This window comes from Rhipicephalus microplus, unplaced genomic scaffold (genome assembly GCF_043290135.1).
Source record: "Rhipicephalus microplus isolate Deutch F79 unplaced genomic scaffold, USDA_Rmic scaffold_269, whole genome shotgun sequence".
NCBI lineage: Eukaryota > Metazoa > Arthropoda > Arachnida > Ixodida > Ixodidae > Rhipicephalus > Rhipicephalus microplus.
The window spans coordinates 1-22,444 of record NW_027464840.1 but is presented as its reverse complement, the minus strand read 5'-3'; the positions used below and the strand labels follow the sequence as shown (position 1 = coordinate 22,444).

The 22,444-nt window shown below is 46.2% G+C and overlaps 1 long non-coding RNA gene across 1 annotated transcript in view; it reads left to right on the top strand.

The window, feature by feature from the left end:
• LOC142793023 (uncharacterized) overlaps positions 1–9,841 on the top strand; it is a 53,446-nt gene extending 43,605 nt beyond the window's left edge. Inside the window, exon 3 of the long non-coding RNA XR_012891384.1 lies at positions 7,393–9,841. This is a non-coding gene — a long non-coding RNA (uncharacterized LOC142793023). The remainder of the gene's footprint in view (positions 1–7,392) is intronic.
• Positions 9,842–22,444: the final 12,603 nt, after the last annotated feature.

Below are 22,444 nucleotides of genomic sequence, written 5' to 3'. Positions count from 1 at the left end.
CTGCCACAAGGGACGAAGCAGCAGTCAAGCGTTGAAAGCGTTCGCGCAGTTTACGCTGCCACGCTCGCATCAGAGGAGAAGACGTCTCGGCGCGCAAAGCAATGCGTAACTTCATCGCAGTATTAGCAAGCTCTTGAGAAACGCGTCGACGAAGCGAACGCCCCTCTACTGCGCAGCGCAGGCGCCACTGTGTTTTAAGCGCATCCCAATCTTCAGGACCAGACGCCGTGAGCGACACACGTATTGCGCGTGACAAATCTGATCTTGAGCGCGCCTCCTGCAGGACGCGAACATCAAGACGCCACGGCTTTTCCGAAAAAGAAAATGGAACTTCGAGCTTCAAGACAATAGGCCGATGATGAGATACGTACACAGGAGAAGGTGGGAAAGACAGAACGCATAAATCGGAGACAAACGCCTCTAATGCTCGTGGGATATAAGCCCGGTCGAGCCTGCTGGAAGATCGTCCACGTCGCCATGTCCAAACAAAGCTATTTCCGTGCACTACATTGTGCGTGTCTAGTAATGTAAAGTGGTGGACAAGGCGACGCAGCTCGCGTGAATTCCAAGCATACCGGCCCCAGCCAGAACCTTGTACATCGGTTCGCGTATTTAGAACGCAGTTGAAGTCTCCAATCAGAATGACATCATGATCGTCAAGAAAAACACATCCAGGTCTCTAAAAAAGTCATTAGACTGTCCAGCTTGCGCCGGCCCATACACACACAGTATCCTTAATCTGAAATAAAAGTAGCTACAGTCTAAAGCCAAAACCCTGCCCACGCCATCGTAAAAAGCATGATGATCCCGTAATAGAGCTCGATTAAAATAATAATACCTACTCCCGTAAAACGAGATGCAGCAAAAGAGAAATAACAATCAAGGTTGAACTTTTGTTTAAAAGCAAGCACGTCGGATAGTGAGAAAAAATTTGTTTCCTGAAGGCACAAAACATCACAATTTGCAGTGCGGGCGACACTAATCACTTCAGCCTGCTTTGCCGGACTGCGAAAACCCTGAACGTTCAATGAAATAATATGCAGTGTAGTAGCCATAATAAAAAGTAAAGACTAACATGGACGCATAGTTCTAGACGGTGTCCTGGAAAGTGTCCAGGGGACACTTGCTCAACCAAATTACAACGCACTGTTCGACCCTCCAGAAGAGGGTCGACGTTTTTTGCACCGTTGGCATTTACCACGGGCATCACTGCGTTCATCGGAGCAAGAGCTGGAAGTGTGCCCTCGCTTTGTTTCACGTGGATCTCCCATTTCGACGTCCAAATCGGCAAGGCTAGATTAGATAGTCCGATGCTACTATCCAATCCCAGGCTGAAGCCGTCTTCCGAAGACGTGTCCTGTGGAGGTAGAGACTGAGCCGCCGGCAAGCTTGGATCCACATCCTTGATGCTGGCAGCACTGTCCAGGTCTCGGCAGGCCGGTGTAGGCACCCTTTGTGTGGGCGACTTTTAGCGGTGAAGCTCCTTATAGGGGCACCCGTTCGTCCCGCGTAGTATGTACCCAGTCTTACGCTTTGAGCTGCAAACATTTTGACCTCCAAGGTGGTGCCAGTGAGAGATCACGTGCGTTGTTGAACAAGAAAAAATAGTGCTCAATGTATATGCCAATAGCTGATAATGGGGTATGAGAGACAGGAGCTTTTGGCTTTTAGTTAAAGTGCACGCTGCGATCCCCATTAGCAGCCATTGCATGTACATTGAGCACTATCTGAACGGAAAGGGTTGCTACGTTATACCCGCTGGATGTACCCACCTTAGTTTTAGAAAGGTTTAGCGAGCGTTGAGCCGTAGTGCCATGAATAGAGAGAACTAGTATATACCATGAATGAACTCGAGGTAGCTAAAGGTGGGAAGTAGGTACGAAGTGCAAGCTGTAAGAAAGTAAAAGCCGAATTCTCCTGTCTCTCATTTCCTATGCAGCCATTGGCATGTAAATTGAGCTCTATCTGCCAGAAAAAGGTTGCTACGTTATACTCGCTGGGCGTAACCTCCTTGGTTTTAGAGCGGTTTAGCGAGTGTTGGGCCGCAGTGCCATGAATACAGTGAACTAGTATATACCATGAACTCGAGGTGGTTAAAGGTGGGAAGTAGACCCGAAGCGCAAGCTGTTAAAAAGTGTGCGTGTGCCACCTCTCGTTTAGTCCTTGGAATGTCCGCTGGATGGCGGTGTTTCTATATGGGGAATATATGATGAAAAGATGCGAGATGGTGGTACTTGGAGTGTTGAATAGATGGACGAACCAACACCACCTAGACAATAGTCTAGCTGGTGTTGGACGAACGGACACACAGACAGATGCATGAATGGACGCATGAACGGATGCAGGGGCAGATGCAGGATGAACGCAGGAACGGACGCACGCACGGACGGGCGGATGGACGCATGGACGGTCGCACAGACGGGCGGATGGGCACACGAATAGTCACACAGACGGACGCATGAACGGACGGAAGCAAGAACGAATGGACGAACGGATGCTTAGCTTCACTCTCCATCATTCACACCGTGGATATGCTGCCATTTTTTTATTGATATAGGAACCAGATACCAAATGGCAGCGACGGTGTCGAACGCAGAGAGCGAGAGAGCCGGCCCAAACCGAGTATAGTTTACATTAAGGGACGATGTTGCGCTGCTACCGCACCAGGGTGCTAAAAAGCACCCAAAAGCTGTTTTATTTCCAGGAACATGCCTCTAGTTAAACCAAATGTATCTTGGTATGGTCAATACAGTGAACTCAAAAGTGTCGTTGAGCGCTTCGCATGCAGCGTACGCAACGTACCGTGCCACGTACGTAGGCTCGCTACGTACGCCCATAAGAAGTGTGTGTCGGTGTTTTTTTATTTATTTTTTAACTCTCCCTTTCTCTTTCAACCCCCTATTCCCCAACCCCAATGTAGGGTAGCATACCGGATACTAGCATCTGGTTAACCTTCCTGCCTTCCTTTTTTCTCGTTTCTCTCTTTCTACGTACGCCCAACTAAAAGTGTCTAATATTAGGGAGTTTTTGTGCTGGGTACCCAAGCGGCTTGCGTACGCAGGACGTTGGGGTGGCGGTATTGCGCATGCGCGAAACCCCAAACAGGTGCGTCTCAAGATCGCTGGGGCGATGGGGCCATGCGTCCGCGCGGTCCACCTTCGCAAGAACTCACGGCATCCGCACGGCGGATACTCTAGCCGTCGAGTTAAAATAAGCCAAAGTGCAAGCACTTATAGCGATTACACGGTTTCAGCCAGATTTCCAAAGCTAGAATGGCCTGGAACATAGAAACTGAAAGACATATGCCAGCCGCCGACCAGCAGAATAGGTGGCGCCATCTAGCGCGGCCATAGTAAAACAGACAACCACAACTTTGTTATTGCAGAAACATTGTGCATTCTACATCTGGTGCAAAAACTGTGCAGCGACAATATTACAAATGAGTAACCTTTTTATTCATTTTCACCTGAAAAACATTACGCGTAAGCTATCTCATTCATGACTGCGGTTGCACGAGGTGTCACAAGATGTCGACACTGTCGTTACAGTAACCTTGTATTTTTCACTTTTTTGCATATACCAGTTTACTGTACACAATAAAAAAAGTCTGCTGATCACTTCGTATGTTTACTTTAACATTTTAAATCATAAAAAGACTTAAATAATACTTACGCGACAAGATGCTATGGCTCTGCGAGCGCGTGTGAACTTGGTGCGGCTTGCGTTTGCGTGCGTACCCAGCATGCGTACCCAGCACTAAAACTCCCAATTATGATTGCGGGAGTGTTTTCACCGGGTGACCGCTGCCTTCGGCGGAAGCGTCTCCAGCGGCACATTGACTTCAGTTGCAACGTCTGTGACCGCCTATGGTTCGATTACAACCACCGTGATTAACGCATTGCGAAACGCATTTAACAACTCATTACATTTCTCTATGAACAGGATCATAGAGACACAATGTATGGCATGTTAATTAAACTGTGATAAACCCGAGTGAGAAGTGCGTCTACTCTCATTAAGAAGCACGAAATCGTTACCAGTAAGTGCGAAACGGTTCAGTGCGACGTCGGATTTAACCCACTGTTAAAGAGGTCGTGACACGGTCGCTTTACAAGGACAATGCGGCACCATCGGCAGCCACATGCGCTAACTGTATCATCATCCCGAGTGCACCTGCATAGAAGCTTTGCCTATCGAGAAACGCAGAACTCTATGGCATATCGGGCACGCGCAAGAGGCGCTCATTGGCGTCTGCCATACGCGATCCGCGTCCCACAAGGACGCTGCTTAATATGACGTCAGAGTTAAAGTTAGCGCTGATTGCGTGTGACAAAGACGCTGTCGAGTTTTTCAGTTGCACGCACGCAAGTACCAAAAGTTTCCTCGTTCCTCGATAAACGAAGAATTACTTATGATGACGTCACCTAGTTTGTGCGTGTGGACGCCGGTGGCTTCGCATTGTCGCTTTAGAGCGAGCGTTTCACGACCCCTTTAAACACGGTGGCCAATATCGCTCGCTGGTTACGGGGTGCTTGGGCGGTGACTTTCCGTGTTTCTTGTAATTTATCCGAAGTGACTTCGCAATTTTTGAGCCCACCCTAAATCCCCACCATTTTACGTGTACCTCAAACACTAAGCGACGTCTGCATCTGCATAGTGCCACGTTGCTGGTCTACATGAAACGCTGATGGTGCACACCCGTCACCTTTTAGAGCGTTACGAGACGCGTGAAAAAATGGACTACTACGCGTTGTGCTACGCGTAGAAAAGATCCGCCCCCGTAGCTTTCCCTACAGCGCCAAGAAATGTTGCCGCCGAGCATGGCTAAACCGCCTTGGTTGCTACTCACCGAGTTATGCAAGCACAAATGTTTAGCTTTCGCGTAAGCACTATTCGACGTTAGCCTAAAATTACTTCGCTTGTTCATTCAGTTTGCTATAAGTTTCAGTGCCCATCATCAAAATGAGTCTCAAAATTTTTCGTAGTTGCCGAACATTGGAGGATTAGGTAAGCAGGTTTTAAAAAGTTGCCAAATAACCTTGTGTCTCAGATGTTGCCGAGGCGATCAAATTATGCCGTTAAAAACTAGTTAAACGTTGCTGATGACGCAAAACAATGAATATGGATTACCTCACGCATACCATACTGGGTGCAGGGACGGCTTTCAGCTCTCCCATAGTAGAGTACCGAGTACTCTAAATTGTTAACCATATTATCTAAACACACGATTTGTCTGCTTCGGAGTCATCTTTAAGTGTGAGGGCCACGGTACGGCTTGCAGCTTTCCCCCAGTAGAGTACCTATATACTCTAAATAGCTACCGACTTTTGTAAACACACGGTGCCCTTTTTCTTTACCGTATGGCCACATAGGCGCTTTCTTTAACTACGAAAAAAAAAGGTTACCAGTCTAAAACAAGTTATGATACATCGCGTGTCTTTAGTATAGCTTTCAACATCTGTAAAGGACAGGAAGAAAAGCAACCGAGCTTTAGTTACGCACAACCATGTGAAGTATGCCAATGAAAAGGCCAAGGAAACTTTCTAAACTCACTGTCTCGAGAGTCGTTCAAGTGGCCGTTTTAGACACTAATGTTCACAAGAAACATTCGCAATTTTGACGTTAAGCTAGTTAGGCTGCATTTCTTGAAAAATTTAACATGCATTTGATATAACCTTCGTTGCATGATAAGAATTTTGTGCATAGCGCTTACAACTTTTCATGTCTATCTGCATGTTCTGTAGACCTATATATGGCATGAAGGGATCATAAAATTCCGGTATTCTGTGGGCCCTAACCCACGAGATAAACATGAAGCATGCCGGAGTGGGTTCCTCCAGAATAAATAAGTTTCACGATAACGTAACATAACAAGTCATGACATGTCACGTGTCGCAACCACAATATTATGATGCGCGCCATAATGAAAGGCTCCATAAACTATGACCCCCTGGATTCCTGCTACGCTATACCCGCTATTCCTCTAGCATTTCGTCTCCAGCAAAGTAAGGCCGCCGAGGCCTTGATAAAAGTTGTGCCTTTAGGGTCAGCGGCGTAGCACCCTAGCATTCGTATAACCACGGCCACAGATGTTACGAGTTTTAGAACCTGCGGTCTATTCCCGTGTTTATATATATAAATATCTGATGATGTGTTTTTTAATTATTTCGAGCACGTTCAAATATGGCAGGGGAATCGAACACATGACCTTGAGCCAAGCAGCGCAACACGTTAGACAAAACACCTACACAATAGGCATCAACATTTTTTTTTATTATTCGGGTTGTAAAATTCCCTTTACGTACTTAGTACTAGCTGCCACAGCCACTGGACTTTTTTTTTTCAGCGGCCATGGTACTGCAAAGTCTGCAGGTTCAATTAGATTTGAGGGAGTCAGGCGAAGCATTATTTTGGTGATTCTTTGTCGCAGTATATATAAACTCGACTCAGTAAAGATACGGTGAGAATAATTCCTTGTCTCTTCGGTTGAGTCTAATTTCGAGGAACTTGTCTGAGTGATCCAGGAGTGAGAAATAAATTTTGTGACTTTATCTGAGTCAATTTAATGAAGTTTGTTTACCGAAGTAGATATCCGATCATGTTTTAAGGAAAATTAACTTTTGGCGCTAGTAATAAATTACATGAGATGATGTTTTACTCAACTTCATTTTTGTAGGCAATCGATATTTGGCTGAAAACTGCAGGAATGTCGATAATGAGCTGTTGCCAGCAGAAACCCCGCTTCGGTTAGCTAATTCTTACGCCAGGAAAGATTAATATTTGGGCAGGCTTTAGTTATACATTGTTAGCTTGATGTGGTGCATGAAAGAAATATGTAGCTGCTAACGCTGGCTTACTGAATCATAAAGGAATTCGCACCATTATGGTGTCATAACTATTATTGAAGTTCCACGTGCCACAACCAAGGTATAATGATTAGTAATGGAGCCGTCTGATTTATTTTTTGACACTACGGGTTTCTCTAACGTACGCTTAAACCGAAGTACACAGGCCAATTATAGCTTTTCTTTTACGTCGAAGTGCGACTTCCGCGGCTAGGTTCTAACGCGTAACTTCTGGGACAGCAGCTAAGCAAAGTAACGACGGCACTACGTTTAAAACAACGCGTTTGACGTTGTTTTAAACGTGCGAAGCGCCGAAGAAATCACCTCTTATACGCATCTATTTTAAAACATAGTGAAAACCAGCACGTCAGAAGCATAAGAATGAAAATGAATGCAGAGCAAGTTCACTCGCGGTATTCAGCCATGTAGAGCCTGTGTAAATCCAAGTTTTGCTTTCCCGATCGCCGCAACCTTTTAAAATGAAACAAACGCGCTTGTGAGCAAATATATAAAAATACAATGTTCACCCTTTGTTTCTTTCTTTCAGTTTGCAGGAGTAACAGGCCTCACAAGTAATAGGCCATCTGCTCGCCATTAGGACGTGACGTCACATGGTGAGGCCAGCAACGGTGCGCAGTTTTTCAATGGAATGACGTCAGAGTTCCAGTGCGCAGTGAGAGATGGTCTCGTCTTCAAGGACGTCATCGATTGTCGCCCACGTTCATTGTCAGCCAGTCTTCTCACACTGAAATACCTCACGACAGATGGCGACTCGGGCTCACCGAGCAAAAGAAATGAGGGTTGATTGATGATTTGATTGGTATGTGGCGTTTAACGCCCCAAAACTACCATATGCATACGCAAGACGCCTTAGCGGAGGGCTCCTGAAGTTTAGACCACCGGGGCTTCCTTAACGTGCACCCAAATCTGCATCACACGGGCCAACAGCATTTTCGCTTCAATCGAAAATGCAGCCGTGTAGCCTGGATTTGATTCCTAGAGTGGTGGGTGAGCAGCCGATTACCTTAGCCATTAGACCACCTCGGCGGGGCAAGAAGCGAAGGTTCCGAAACGCAAACAATAGACACTGTTTGACGCTAAAAATGAAAGAAACCGCTTCTCCGCCTACTTTATGAAAGAACTAGCTACGCATTTTCGTCTAGCACCCGCCACGTAGCTTAAAATACTCCATAAAATGGGCTTCCGTCCCAGGCTGCGTTTTCGCCTAATGTTAAGGCCAAAGCAAGATCACAGAGAATGTCCAAATCAGCGTTACAAAAACACACGTGCACTTACATAAAAAAATCAGGAAACACCTGAGCAAGGTCTATTAACAAAGCTGCTGAAAAAATAAGGGTGTAATTGCATCGCAATGTGGGAGCACCTTTCACCAGTGTTCCCTTAGCGGGAAAAGTAGGGTTTGCAGGTTATTTACTTTTAAGGGGTTATCGCACCCCCCCCTTAAGTTTTTCGATTTAGCATGTGTATATAGTTAATCCATGCGCTCACAATTGAGCACAAACAAAGTAGTTGAACACCCCACCCCCCCCCTAACATAAAAAGAGCCCATTTTGTTAGGTCACACAGGAGTTCCATAAAATTATTTACGCCAAACAATAAAGGCTAACGAAACTTCTCCTCCCGGTCAATTAGCTAATGTTACAGTTATGACGTGTTTGCTTCGGGGCTGAACGTGAATGAATAAATTTTCTCCGGAGAAGTCTTGTTTCGGAGTGCACTTTACGAACTTCGTATTAAATCATGTGTTAGTCAGCGGATGCGGAAATTGGTAAAAGTGAGGTCCTTGGATATATATATATTTTAAGATACAACTATGGACGGCTTCAACTTTAATCCAAACTTCGAAAGGAGCTAATGGCATGGCAGGCAGGCGATCAACTATGGAAATGTACCTTGATCGTATTTATGACGTCATGCTTAATCTTGGCGTCTTTACGTACGATCAGTCGTGAGATGGAAGGGTTAAAGGGGTGGTGAAAAGTTTTCAAAAAAATTTACCTACGTGAGTACTTACAATCCTGGCCATCCATTTAATACTACGCCTGGACTCGTTTATTTGTCTGGGCTCACTGAATAGCTAAAAAAAGCACAATTTTGGTTTCCCAGCTCACGTTCCCCTCCACTGTGCAGCTGACGTTACTTTAAGACAGCCAATGAAAAGCCTCTGTCGTCGACAAAACATGGCGACGCAGCAATGTTTTTGTGCCTTAGTTGACCATGGTTCGTGACATCATACTGTTTATATCAGGGTGCCGTCACCACTATAAAATATCGTGACGACACGCACACACAGCGCAGGATGGCCGACTTTCCCGAGCTACAGCGTCGTCTGCTAGAGCGTATTGGGGGTTTGGGCTTCGAGACGTACACCGACGCACCCATGCGAGTGCGGTGTCGGCCATCGTCAGAGCAAGACAGTGGCAGCGGCGACGATGGCGAAAAAGCCTGCGCCCTGGAAGCACTCGTATCCACGCCACGTGATACAACCTCCGTTTGCGGAATCCCCGACCGCGAGTGTCCTCTCTGTTTGCCCATACCATCGGGACCATCACGGTTAACAATTTGTAGCCACACTGCTCTTCGCTGTGGATCGCAGGGCAGCTTATGAAGGCAAACGTTATTTGGGCTTTTATAAGTTGTGCGACACTGGCTGACAACGCACAGGTTTGCCATGGCGAGGTGTAAGGAATGCAGAACACACAGTAGAACATGACCCGACGCTACAAGAAAAAAAAAACTGGTACGCTGTAGTGGCAGCACCGACCGAGCCAAGGCAACCAGTGGGAAGGCAAGGATACACACGTCAAGGAGCCCGGATGTACATGGAAACGAAACTACGCTGATCACTCGCTGTAACTTCACAGCATGCAACTCAGAGCGCAAGAACTGCTCCGTTATATTTTTTTTTCTTTTTTGCTTTTCTAGGTTGTTATAACACTATTACTTTATGAGAAAATAAAGCCGATACTTTGTAACTTCTCATACTCTGACATTTCGCTGACGTCACATTTTAGAGCAAATAGGGTCAATGGTACCACATGGTCGATAGCGAGCACAAAAAAAGACTGCGATTTCAAATGGGTGCCAATAATTACAGACCGAATATTGTGCCGAAACACTTGGGAATCGGTATCTCTAATCCTTATTGAAGGAGGGAAAATCTCAACCGCGAAGTGTCATTTTTGTTTATGGGCCCCTTTTCAACGAGATGAGATGCCATAAATCTGCAAAAAGTCGGACAATATTACAAATGAATTTAGAGATAAAGCTTGAAATTTGTGCACTAATATTTGCGAAGTACTTCCTAGCTCTATTAGTGGCAAAGCAAACCTGTTGCATCTCGCTGAGCAGCACAAATTCGAAAGAATTGGAATAAGAAAAATATTTAGCATGGTCACAAGAAACAGTCACTCCTTCACGTCTTATTGAAGGAATTCATTTTGTTTTTCTTTTAGTCGGCTATCATATTTGAACTAACATGGCAATTCAGGTGGTGAAAATCGCCGGTAATAGAGTAACTGGCGTTCGAACGTCTTAAGAACAAAATGAATATCAAAGTAGGAAGGGACTTCGTACGCTTTTTCGTACTCTTGATGGTAGCAAGGGGATGAAACGGGAAATTACATATAACAAAACCTGCAATATTATAAAAAATATCAAGCCGACATCTGGCTTAACCAAAGTTGAAGGAGCTATTATTGATACCATATTGATCTGGTCATTTAATTCAATATGACGCTTGTTTTAGGTACAGCTATAGAAACGCTTATACACCGGTGAAGACTAGGCACCGAATACACAAACAATTTTTTAAAGATGATTGACGGAGTCGAAACTCCTGAATGCGAATGTGGATTTGTAGATGAACATGTATTCCACCAACTTGTTAACTGCCAAGATCATTACAGACCAAAACGACCTAATAATTTGGAAATACTGGCATTGGATCACACATTATTCAGCATCAAGCAACTTCTGGGTCCGTCGCCAACTAAGTTTTTACAGATATATGCTCTAAAAGCATTACACTGCTTTTAGATGACTAGATAACTTCAGATTTTAAGAAAAAATGAATTATTCTCAAATTACCTATGTATTTTGTTTACTTGTTATATACACTATAATAAAACACACGTTATGTGTACATGCTGAACCCTATTATGTCTCTATTGTTATGTTCACAAGTGCGGATTTATCTCGTTTAATAACCAGACGTGTTCACAGCAAGGTTGTGCTGACTCGAATGAGTGATGACTACAAATATTGTGAGAATCATTATGAATTGTCTTTCGAACATCTTGTTTTACGTGGCGATGGTGTCTTTGATGCTTGTGTGCGTGTGGGTGTGTTTTCACATCTGTGTGCTCTTGTGTTCAATTTTTTCTGCACTGTTGTTTCTATTTGCTGTCTTCAATTGTATGCTCAATATCCATACTAGGACTGAGGAGTTATCTGCAATGAGCTACAATGAGCCTGCGGCATGAATTTGGCCCCTCGGTGGTACCGCATTATCAGAGTGTTTCTCGTTCTTGCATTCAGCTGGATCGATGACTTCTGTCCCATGGTCAAGGACAAAAAATTACATGATTCGAAACCTGGAAATCATGTATTAGGTGTAGGGGACAACGCTGCTGCCTAGGCCAACGGCAGTATGTGGCCACGGCAAGATTTCACGAATTCACGACCCAGCTTTCCAGGTCTAAGCTTGGTATTGTGACAGCCAAGCTGATGACTATAGTTTCACAGAAAATGGTGTCAAAGTTTATCTTTGACATGCATGCAGTAAATAAGTATATTACGCTTGGACATGTCTACCGGAATTCTGTAGGTAATGATTTCTCGCTGAATCACCGCATGAAATTTTTTATAAGAAAAAAATGCAGACACGGATGACTTCAGGAAGCACTCCAAGCACCAAACCATGGCGTTCGTCTAGAGATTGTGTGCAGTACAGCAAACTCAATATTTATTGCTCGGCTTTCGTGGCCCAAAGCTACGATATGATTGTGAGAGGAGACATAGGGGAGGGCCCCGGTAGGTTTGACAAAGTGGAGTCATGTCACATTCACCTAAACCTAACAAAACGGGCAGATATCATTGTGCCTTCAAATTTTAGTCACTGTGGCTGGGAGTTGATCCCGTGAGCATTGCACATACTGCGAATGTGCGGCTGTGCCTAAACGTCGAATGGTTCAGAAAAAGAAAGATACCGAAATAAGTTGCGTTGGTAGAAGAGGCACTGAGCCTGCAACAAAGAGCCAGCTGTTTTATTCAACAAAAGATCTCAGATAAAAGAGACGTCCAAATTAGTAAAATCTGATCATTTGACTAGCGTTTCCGACTTACCAAGGCATTGATATCACATCGACATTAAACACGATGCTGAGCAGACGCCTTCGTTGACTAACGTAAGAGGGGTACACCTCATGATGAAAAACGTAATGGCACTAGTCGAGGGATCATATGGGATAATGTGAAATTGAATGTCTTTGTAGAACCACGGTAACATGTGGGTGCGCGGCAGTTTTTTATTTACTTTCATTTACGTGTGCCGTAAGCTTGGGGAAGCATGTCAGCCGTCACGCCGAATTTGCTCCGGCTCGCAGTATTGCTTTGATGGCACGCATTCGAAGCGTATTTGACCGGATTTGCCGTCCTGTTCCGAGACCCAGCGCGGCGCGGTGACTCCTCCCGTCGGTTCGGCTGCAGCCCAGCTGCATGCTGGCGACGTGCGTGACGAAAACGCGAGGATTGCCATAAACCTTTCATCCTGGTCCGGTGAAGTAGCTCTCGGAAGCGGGCGGGCTTGCGACACGTGCATGCGACACCTTGGTGTGTATTATCGCATTAGCATGTCTTCGACTGCTTCTGCAATAAATCCCGGAATGAGCTCGTAAGTATAACCACCTGCAGTCAGCAAGCGCTTCTTCTTACAGCGCACATGCGACAGGAAGTCGACGTGTTTCTATAGAAGTCATTCCTATGGCATAAAGCCCATGACGAACAGAAGGACGACACAGAGACGTCGTTAAGTTTTCGCGCTATAACTATCGTCATGTCATACCAACTAGCCCAAGCTGCCACACATAAAGCCCGGTACGTGTAGCTCTAAGTCTAGATAATTGTGCGCCGCGGACCTTGCCCAGGCCTCTTTGACTTTTTCTAGTTTTATTTTATTCGCATATTAGTTGTGGTGTTATTTGAGGAGAGTGAAGGAGCCCTAACGTGCACGAAGGTCGCGTCCTTGTGGCGGGGTTTCGATTAACCAAACGGAATAAGAGAAGTACCTTCAAGTAACCCAACCTACGCGTCAAAGCTGCGAAGGCCCACGCGACCTCAGCCGGAAAGTAGCAGAACCGACAGTGCCAGTGTTCGCCCCAACTACAACATCGAAACGTCACGTCGTTCTCGACAGGCGTCAGAAAATGAACCATTCAATGGAGACCGTGGTAGGAGACGCTCTAGGTGCCGACCAGTGTGGACGCCCGAAGATCAGCTCCTGCTTTCAAGAATGCTTTCCTGTGGTATTCACGATTTTGTCGCCGAGTTTTCAGTCCCATCGTGTGCCTAAGTTCTCAAGAAATCAGCAGATACCACCTTTGTGCTGGTGAGTGGACTTTTAAACCGTTTTGGGGACATTTTTACATGGCAACGCCACCGGCGGATTTAAGCCTAACCAAGGAGGTGATTGTCGCCGATGCGCCGACCCGGCGCCAACGTGACTCAACGCTCTGCGCGTTCCAGGACCTGCAACTGAGAATGGAATACCAAGTAGATGAAGAGGACATCTCTCCAGAGGATTGCACGGAAGACATGGGTTGGAAGGAAGCCGAAACGAGACGCTCAAGGAATAAGCAAGCCGCGGTTAGAGTTCCTGCTGCCAATGGTTCGACCAAGGCTGGCGTTGCGGGAGACGTTCAAGCCAGTCGTAGTAGGTATAATACCAAGCATACAATCGTGCGAGCTGGACGCATGCCGCCACTACCCAAAGACTTCAGCGAAATTGTGCTACGACCACGTGGAGGATTAAATATCTCAAGAATTGGCACTGGAGCCGTGGCAGACGCGATAGCACTGGCGGCCGGCGTCAAAGAAGAGGAGGCCATGCAGGACATCATGTGTTCCAACTTGCAGCAGAACACTATGGTGGCAAGCACTCCGGACCAAGACAGAGCTTCAAGATACCTCAAGGTCAAGCAAATTGACATTGGAGGCAAAGTTTTCGAGGTTAGCGCGTACGCCACGGCACCCCACGATACTTGTAGAGGAGTGATTCCCCGTAAGCGATACTCAGGACATTTTGACCCGAAAGATTGTGAACACGAACAACCCGCTCGCGCTGCAGGCCAAGAGAATCAAGGACACCGGGACAATCATCATAGCGTTCGAAGGACACAATGTGCCCAGATTCGTGAGATATGGACCTTCACTTTTGCAGTGCTCCCTTTACCGCTGGAAAGCTGGGACATCGGTCTGACTTCTGTCCGAACCCAACTGAAACCATCTGCAGAGGCTGCGAGATCAAGAACCCAGATAGCCTGCACCAGTGCAATACAAGATGCAGGCAGTGTGACGGTCACCAACCCACGGCAGACAAGGAGTGCAGGAACAGGTTCTTAGTGCCATAAGTCGTCAGACGCAGACGTTGGGAAAGATCGCGAGCAGCCGCAGAAGTCCGAGACGCATCAATCCCATCGAGTCCAGACATCAACGACAAGCAGCTTATTCCAGCCTACGGGACCCAGGGCATCCAGACTACACAAGAACAGGAAAGGCGGCCCCACACCAGGGGGAGGTTGCGTTCCAGAAGAGATTCTAGACCCAAGGCCTGCTCCCAATCACGGAGGCGCTCGAGTTCTCAAGGTCACCATTAGGGTCGGGATCAGCCTGGGTGGCACGCCAGCTGCCTGGCGTTCAGTTCGAGATCACGGCTTCACAACCGGGGAGGACGCCTGCAGTTACATCGAAAGGTAGCTGGGCTGAGCGAGTGCGCAACGGCGCGGCAAAGGTGATGACAGGTAAGCTGCCAGAGCATGATAGAATTGCACAGCTACAGCAAGAAAACGCGAGACTTACAAAATCGAATGAGAGGCTATCAGCTGAGTTAAAGGAAATAAACATTCTTCTCACTAAGCTAACCAGCGCGCAGTCTTCACAGCCAATGCCTCAGCCAGTTGATGTCCCTGTGGCTGAAAACGTGGGGGACTCTAGAACCACAAAAAAAGAGGGCAGTCATGGCAGAACACGTGGAAGCCAACCAAACGACCTTGCCAGATATGAAACAGGTGTTTGACACGCTCAGCAAAGTAGTAGCCAATCTTAGCGCGCAGATGGGTAGGCTACAATCAAGCGTGGCGGCACTGGAAGAGCATATGACTTTGCGCATTACAAAGGTCGAAGCATATCTGCACAACACATCAAGGCCTCCTCATGCACCAAACTCACCCCTTCGGCCACCAATACTAGTGGTACCAAACCTGTCGACAGGTGCAGCATCAGGCTCTGGCCGCCCATGTAATAACCATGATGGCAGCGCTACGTAAAGCATTTTGTATCTCACAATGGAACTGTAGAAGTTACATTAAAAAGAAGGCAACCCTACAGCAGTATATCAGGAGCAGCCAAGAAAAGCCTCATATTATATTATTACAAGAGACCCTTTCACCGCAAGCAACGTTGCTTGGATTCCGGCCTGTAAAAGGGTTACTGAAGGGAGGGGAATCTGCACCTTCGTATGCAACAAACTAACGCACGTAACCCACGACCTCAAGATAGAAGCAGGCCGGTCGGAACACGTCATGGAAGAGATCGTGCCAGGTACCAGCAACCGTCAGAGCATTTTCATTCTTAATATATACAGCAGTCCAAAGGAACAACAGCAAGGGTTCAAGACGGTTCTAAAAAAGCTGTTAATATCGCCGGGGAATCTCCACTCGTCATAGCAGGTGATTTCAACTGCCCTTATCATACATGGGGTTACAAGTACAACACTGGGAAAGGAAATCGAGTTTGGCAAAGTGCCAGTGAACTTGATCTCACCCTAATCGCAGACCCCAGCCTACCAACAAGGCTTGGTACATCTTGCTGCAGGGATTCCACTCCGGATCTTACATTTGTAAGGAACATCAAGAAAGCCCAGTGGATGAACCTTGTTGTAGAAATAGGGAGTGACCACTGCATTCTTGCCACTACCTTCTCCGTGGAGCGTAAAAAGCAGAGAGAATTCCACTTCACAGACTGGGATAAGTTCAGGAAGATAAGGATGGAAAGGGAACAAGATGGCCACAGACAAGGCTTGGAGCAATGGGTCAAACAGATTAAAGATGACATCAAATCCGTCTCCTCCACCATTACCACAGATTTTCCGGTTGAAAGAATGAATAGCCGGCTCTCTCATCTTCTTGAGGCAAAGCAAGCACTACTGAGCCGTTGGAAGGGTCAGCGCCTGAGCCGAAGACTGAGGAAGAATATAGCTGAGGTAAACAGATCAGTCGAGGAACATTGTCGCGCACTATCCAGGCAGCAATGGGACGAAATCAGCAACTCTGTCTATGGTCAGGTGCGCAATGGCAAGACATGGAATATGTTAAAGCATTTCCTCAATGAAAACACCACCAAAACAAATCAAAAGCATGTTATCGCTCAAATTTTGCATAAAGAAATAAGGCGCACTACAGAACAGCAAATTGTGCAGCGGCTCGTGCATAAGTACCTCCGAATCAAAAGAGGATTGGTACCACCAAGTAGACAGTACCAGGGCAGGCCCAATTCAGGTCTTGAGGGCGACTTTAACATCGAGAAGATCAGAAGAGCCTTGCATGATCTCAACGGCAGGTCGGCCCCTGGCCCGGACGGTATATCAAACAAGGCCCTTCGTAACCTTGATGAGGATTGAATTGAAATCCTGAAGGATATGATCAATGCAGCATGGAAAAAAGGCAGGGTGCCAGAGCAGTGGAAGCTGGCCAGCACGATCCTTATTCCTAAGCCAGGAAAGCCCCCTAACTTGGACAACATGAGGCCAGTATCCTTGACATCATGTATCGGCAAGGTTGCAGAACATGTCATACTGCACAGGATAAACAAGTACTTGGAAGATAACGACATATATACACACAATATGGTTGGATTCAGTGCAGGGCTATCCACACAAGATGCATTGAAGCTTATCAAACACCAGGTCATCGACAATGAAACCAGAGACGTGAGAGCCATTCTGTGCCTAGATCTGGAAAAAGCGTTTGACAACATCCACCACTCATTCATACTCGAAGCAATTTCCAAGCTTGGTCAGGGGAAAACCTTCTATGACTACGTATGATGCTTTCTTACAGATCAGAAAGCCGTGATGAAGATTGGAGATATCGAGACAACAGAAATCGAACTAGAAGCAAGGGGCACGCTGCAAGGGGCAGGGATTTCACCAATGCTGTTCAATATTGCCATGATTCGACTGTCAAAGAAATTATCGAGCATTGAAAGATTGAAGCACAGCATCTACGCAGATGACATTACCATCCATTGCACAGGTGGAAGCGAGGGGCAGATTGAGAGCGCTCTGCAAGAGGCGATTGACACCGTAGAAGAGTACCTTCGTCCTTCCGGGCTCAAGTACTCCTCGAGTAAGCCAGAACATTTACTGTATCGGACTGCGCGCCGGGAACCGAAGCCCAGGGGATTGAAGCCGTTAAACCAGATAGACATCCGCCTCCGTACAAATCAAGGGGATGCCATCCAGAGGGTCGACTCCATCAAAGTCCTGGGCATGCTGATAGAGTCTACCGGCGCCAACAGCAAATCTATAGCCAAGTTAACTTGGAAAACAGACAGTGCGGTGCACCTCATACGCAGAGTGGCCAACAAAAGAAATGGGATCAAGGAAGACAACCTCATCAGGTTGATGCATGCGTTTGTTCTAAGCCACTTCACGTACGAGGCAGCAATGCAAAACTGGTCAAGAGCAGAGTCCGAGACACTGAATGTGCTCCTCAGGAAAGTTATCAAGAAGGTCCTGGGCCTACCCATACATACCAGCACCGAGCGTCTGCTTGAGCTTGGCATTCACAACACGCTCGAAGAAATAGCAGAAGCCCAAGAGAGAGCACAGTTTGCAAGGTTATCTACTACAAGGTCGGGGAGAATGATCCTGCAGGAGCTGGGCCAACACCCAATGGCAATCAGACGCAATTACAATGATATCCCCGACAACATCAGGGAGAATATCAAGGTGTCTCCTATACCAAGAAACATGCATCCAGAACACAACGTCGGAAGAAGAGTAGTGAGGGCCAGGACTATACTTCGTCAAGTCTCTAACGAGGAACGGGGGGTCGTATTTGTTGACGCGGCTTCCTACGCCAATGGGAAAGCGTTTGTGGCAGTGGTGGTCGATGGGGCTGGCCATGTCGTCAACTAAGCGACGGTCAGGACAAAAGACCCAATCATTGCGTAACAGGTGGCCATCGCCTTAGCTCTCAAAATGGATAACATTGAAGTCGTCTACAGTGATTCCATGGCAGCACTACGGGCGTTCGCCAAGGGGACGGTCTCTGAACAAACGCTGAGAATACTGCAAGGCAAGAACATAAGGCATCATCTTCTGAGTTGGTTCCCAGCTCACCTTGGGCAAATCGATGATTTCCCTCCCAATCTCAATCAAGCAGCACACGAGGCAGCGCAAGAACTCTCCAACCGCGCCTCCCCGGGGATGCGTTCTACCGGTGAAGGGGATAACCGGGAAATTCTTACAACATATAACGAGCTCACTAAACACTTCTATCTGTCTAGAAGGATTTTTCCTCCACCTCACACAAATCTAAACCGGCCCTAAGCACTTACATTAAGGCTTTTGCAAACGCGAATGTACCCTACTTTGAAAATGTTACACATCATGTACCCTGACCTATACCCAAGTAGTCTTTGTCCACATTGTGGGGAAATAGCTTCATTAGAACACATGCTCCGGCAGTGCACCGAAATCGCTCATTTATCGAACATCACCTCTGCCAGATGGGAGACGCCAATCCGCAGCTCGTCCTTGGCAGATCAGCTCTGGGCTGTCCACCAAGCCCGCGAGGCGGCTGAGGAGCTTGGCATCTCAGTCCCCACGTGGTAGCGGCCCGCAACACAGTGATCTGTGTTTTGGAGGACCAAATAAAAGTTTATCCAATCATTCATGCAATTGATTCTACCAATGCTTTTCGCAGCACTTAAAGCAATCCTGTCTGCTCTACCGGAAGCAAACAACCTGCCAAAAGTAAAAGCCCTGCTGCCTCTGGAAGCACTATTGTGTCAACAATCCGGGTCAAACCTGGTACAAGTAACATATGAATAAGCGCTACAAAGATGTCTCCATATACCAGTGGAATGCCAATAGTCTTCGAAGTAAGTTTGCTGACTTCCGTAAACTTCTTTTGCAGTATAACTTTCCAATACTTTGCATCCAAGAGGCAGGAATGAATGATGATTTCCGCCTCTCTAACTACGTGATATATAAGTCATCTCGCCGAAGTGGTCCTGGCAGAGTGCGTTTGTGCGTCAGAAAGGACCTACCTTTTCACCAAGTTCACTCAAGTGATTCAGACTTCCCGGAATTTGTCGCTTGCAAAGTATCCTTTGGTGAGCAGTGCGTAACAGTGATCAATTTTTACCTACAACCTTCAAGCCGCATTTTGGTGGAAGAGCTAACAAATATCTTCAATATTTCTAATTCATATACGTTTATATGTGGAGACTTTAATGCGCACAACATAATCTGGAGTAGTGATCGATGTGATGCACGTGGGAACATTGTTGAGTGTGCCGCAGACAAATGCAATACGACAATTTTAAATGACCTCTCTCCAACTTTTCTCCGAGGGCATAATTACTCGAATTGCATCGATGTAACCATGCGTTCCCAAGATCTAGTGAATGGTGTGGTATGGACAATGGATGTAGAAACACATGGGAGTGACCATTTTCCCATTCTAATAAATCACCCCTACTTGCGAAATGACGACATCAGACGCTACAGCAAACTGACGACCTGAAAAGCTTTTTGGTACCGCCTAACAAACCAAAATTGTGAACTCACGACAGTTGAAAGCTTTACTGAATTTCTGCAAGATAATGCGAATAAATGTACAAAGAAAGTCCTGATTCCAAAAGAATATGCTGCAGTCGATGGAGAGTATGAACATCTAAGAGCCATCAGACGACGTTGAGAAAGGGCATATTGAGGCAGCGAAAGTTTAGAAGCATACAAAAATGCACAGAAAATCCACAGTGTAATGCGCAGACGACTAGAAAATTTAGGTAAACGACGCTGGTGTGATTTTTGTAGCACGCTCTCTCCCCACACACCTGTTCCAATAATTTGGCTTGTAATTCGAGCATTTAGTGGCCCTGTATCACAGAGCTTCCCATTTCGTGATCTTGCTGTAGCCTTGGACCAACTGGAAGCTGTGGTAGCAGATGAATTTTGTCAACTTATCAGTAGGCCCGCCGCATCAGAATGTGCCTTATTTGATAATTCTGTCGCGTTAGCCAGCCGAAAAATTAATGCTTGCTTTTGGGCCCAGCATCCTCAATTAGACCCTGTATTTACGTTAAGGGAGCTGCATTGCGCTATAGCATCATGTCGTCAAAAATCGGCCTCTGGACCGGACGGCATTACGTACAATATGCTAAAGAACCTCGGGCCCAGAGGCACAACTATTCTCTTAAATATTTACAATAATTTATGGATGCAAGAAATTTTACCCGAGTCTTGGAAGTCTGCTGGCATTATTCCGATCTTAAAACCGGCTAAGACGCCATGAACCTTGAATCCTTCCATCCAATCTGTCTGACAAGCTGTCTATGTAAGGTAATGAAAAAAATGATTGAGGCGCGACTTCAATGGTGGTGCAACAGAACTGGTGTATTCTTCAACTACTTGACAGGTTTTGGGAAACACAGATGCACAATAGATGCAATACTGGACTTAGTAACATATGTGGAGCATGAACGCGCCTGTGGTAGTTTGATGGTCACAGTGTTCTTAGACATCAAAAGGGCATTTGACACAGTCAGTCACACTCATGTTCTGCTGGGTATGTTGGGACTCGGACTGTCCGGCAGGTCTTTGCAGTAGGTATCTAAATTTTTATCAGGTCGCAAAATATTCATTCTTACTAGCGAAGGAAAAAGTGCAGAACACGACGTCAGACAGGGAGTGCCACAAGAAAGCGTACTCAGCCCTTTTCTTTTCAACTGTGTTATGGCTGATTTAGTTAAAAGACTGCCTTCCAGGTTGAAATACTCCTTATATGCAGATGATGGGTGCATTTGGGCATCTGGCACGGACATACGGTTAATCCAGATTGCATTGCAAGACGGAATAAATATTATCAGCAACTTTTTAAAAGAAAGAGGAATGATTCTATCGCACGCGAAAACAGCTGTATTGCCCTTCACCCGTAAGAAGTGAAAGAACTTCAATCTCAATTTAGAAGGAGAACCACTAAGGATTGTAACACAGCATCGGTTACTTGGAGTAATACTTGATAGGCAGCTATCATGGACACCTCACACAAAGAAACTCGAAAACGATGTGAATACGCTAGTGAATATACTCCGCAGAATTGCTGTGACATCATGGGGCGGATCTGTATCATCCATGCTCACTGTTCACAATGCTTTAGTACGACAAAACGTTGCATATGCTGCAGCAGTCTTATACGGCCTTTCCCGCACTTCAGAGGAGCGACTTCAAAGACTATTAGCTAGGGGACTGCGCGTCTGCATAGGTGTTCCACGAGCGACTTCCAGCAGCCTTGTCATAGCAGAGACTCGACAACCACCCTTTTCACTCATGAGAACAATTGAAACATGCCGCCATTTTTTTCGCTTACAGACGCAACACAAGGACCACCCATTGGCACTGGAGATTTTGCTAAGAGAAAAAAGCAATGCTCATAACGATGTACCGAGTAATGTACATATATTACCCAGAATTGAATTTTGGAGCTCTGAAATGGACTATCCTCCATGGCTGCTTGCAATACCAAGCATTGAATTCTAAGTGGATGGCATTATCAGAAAGAGAGCCATTTTCATCCAAGCTGCTCAACAACTAGCGCTTTACCAGATACACATGCGGTATCCAGGGTACATACACATTTGCACAGATGGCTCAAGTACTACAACGTCTTCAACATCGGCATTTATTATACCACAGCTCAATATTCAGGAATCGTTTAAATTATGTCGCATGACGTCATCTACTACATCTGAGCTCTTCGCTATTCTGTATGCTCTAAAGTTTATAACCTCTGTCGCAGACGCTAGAAAATGGGTACTTTTCAGTGACTCACAGGCCGCATTGAGCTCACTGTCCAGTACAAACTGGACAGTAATAAGTGATAGTATGACATACGAAACGCTTAAGGAGCTCACCAAAGCAAAGAAGGCGCAACATGAGATCAAATTCCAGTGGATACCTGGCCATTGCTACATTCCTGGAAACACAGCTGCCGATGAAGCAGCACGACAAGCACATCGTAAAGACGTTGCTGTTTCTTTACCAATTTCGAAAAATGAATTGCGTAGTATTA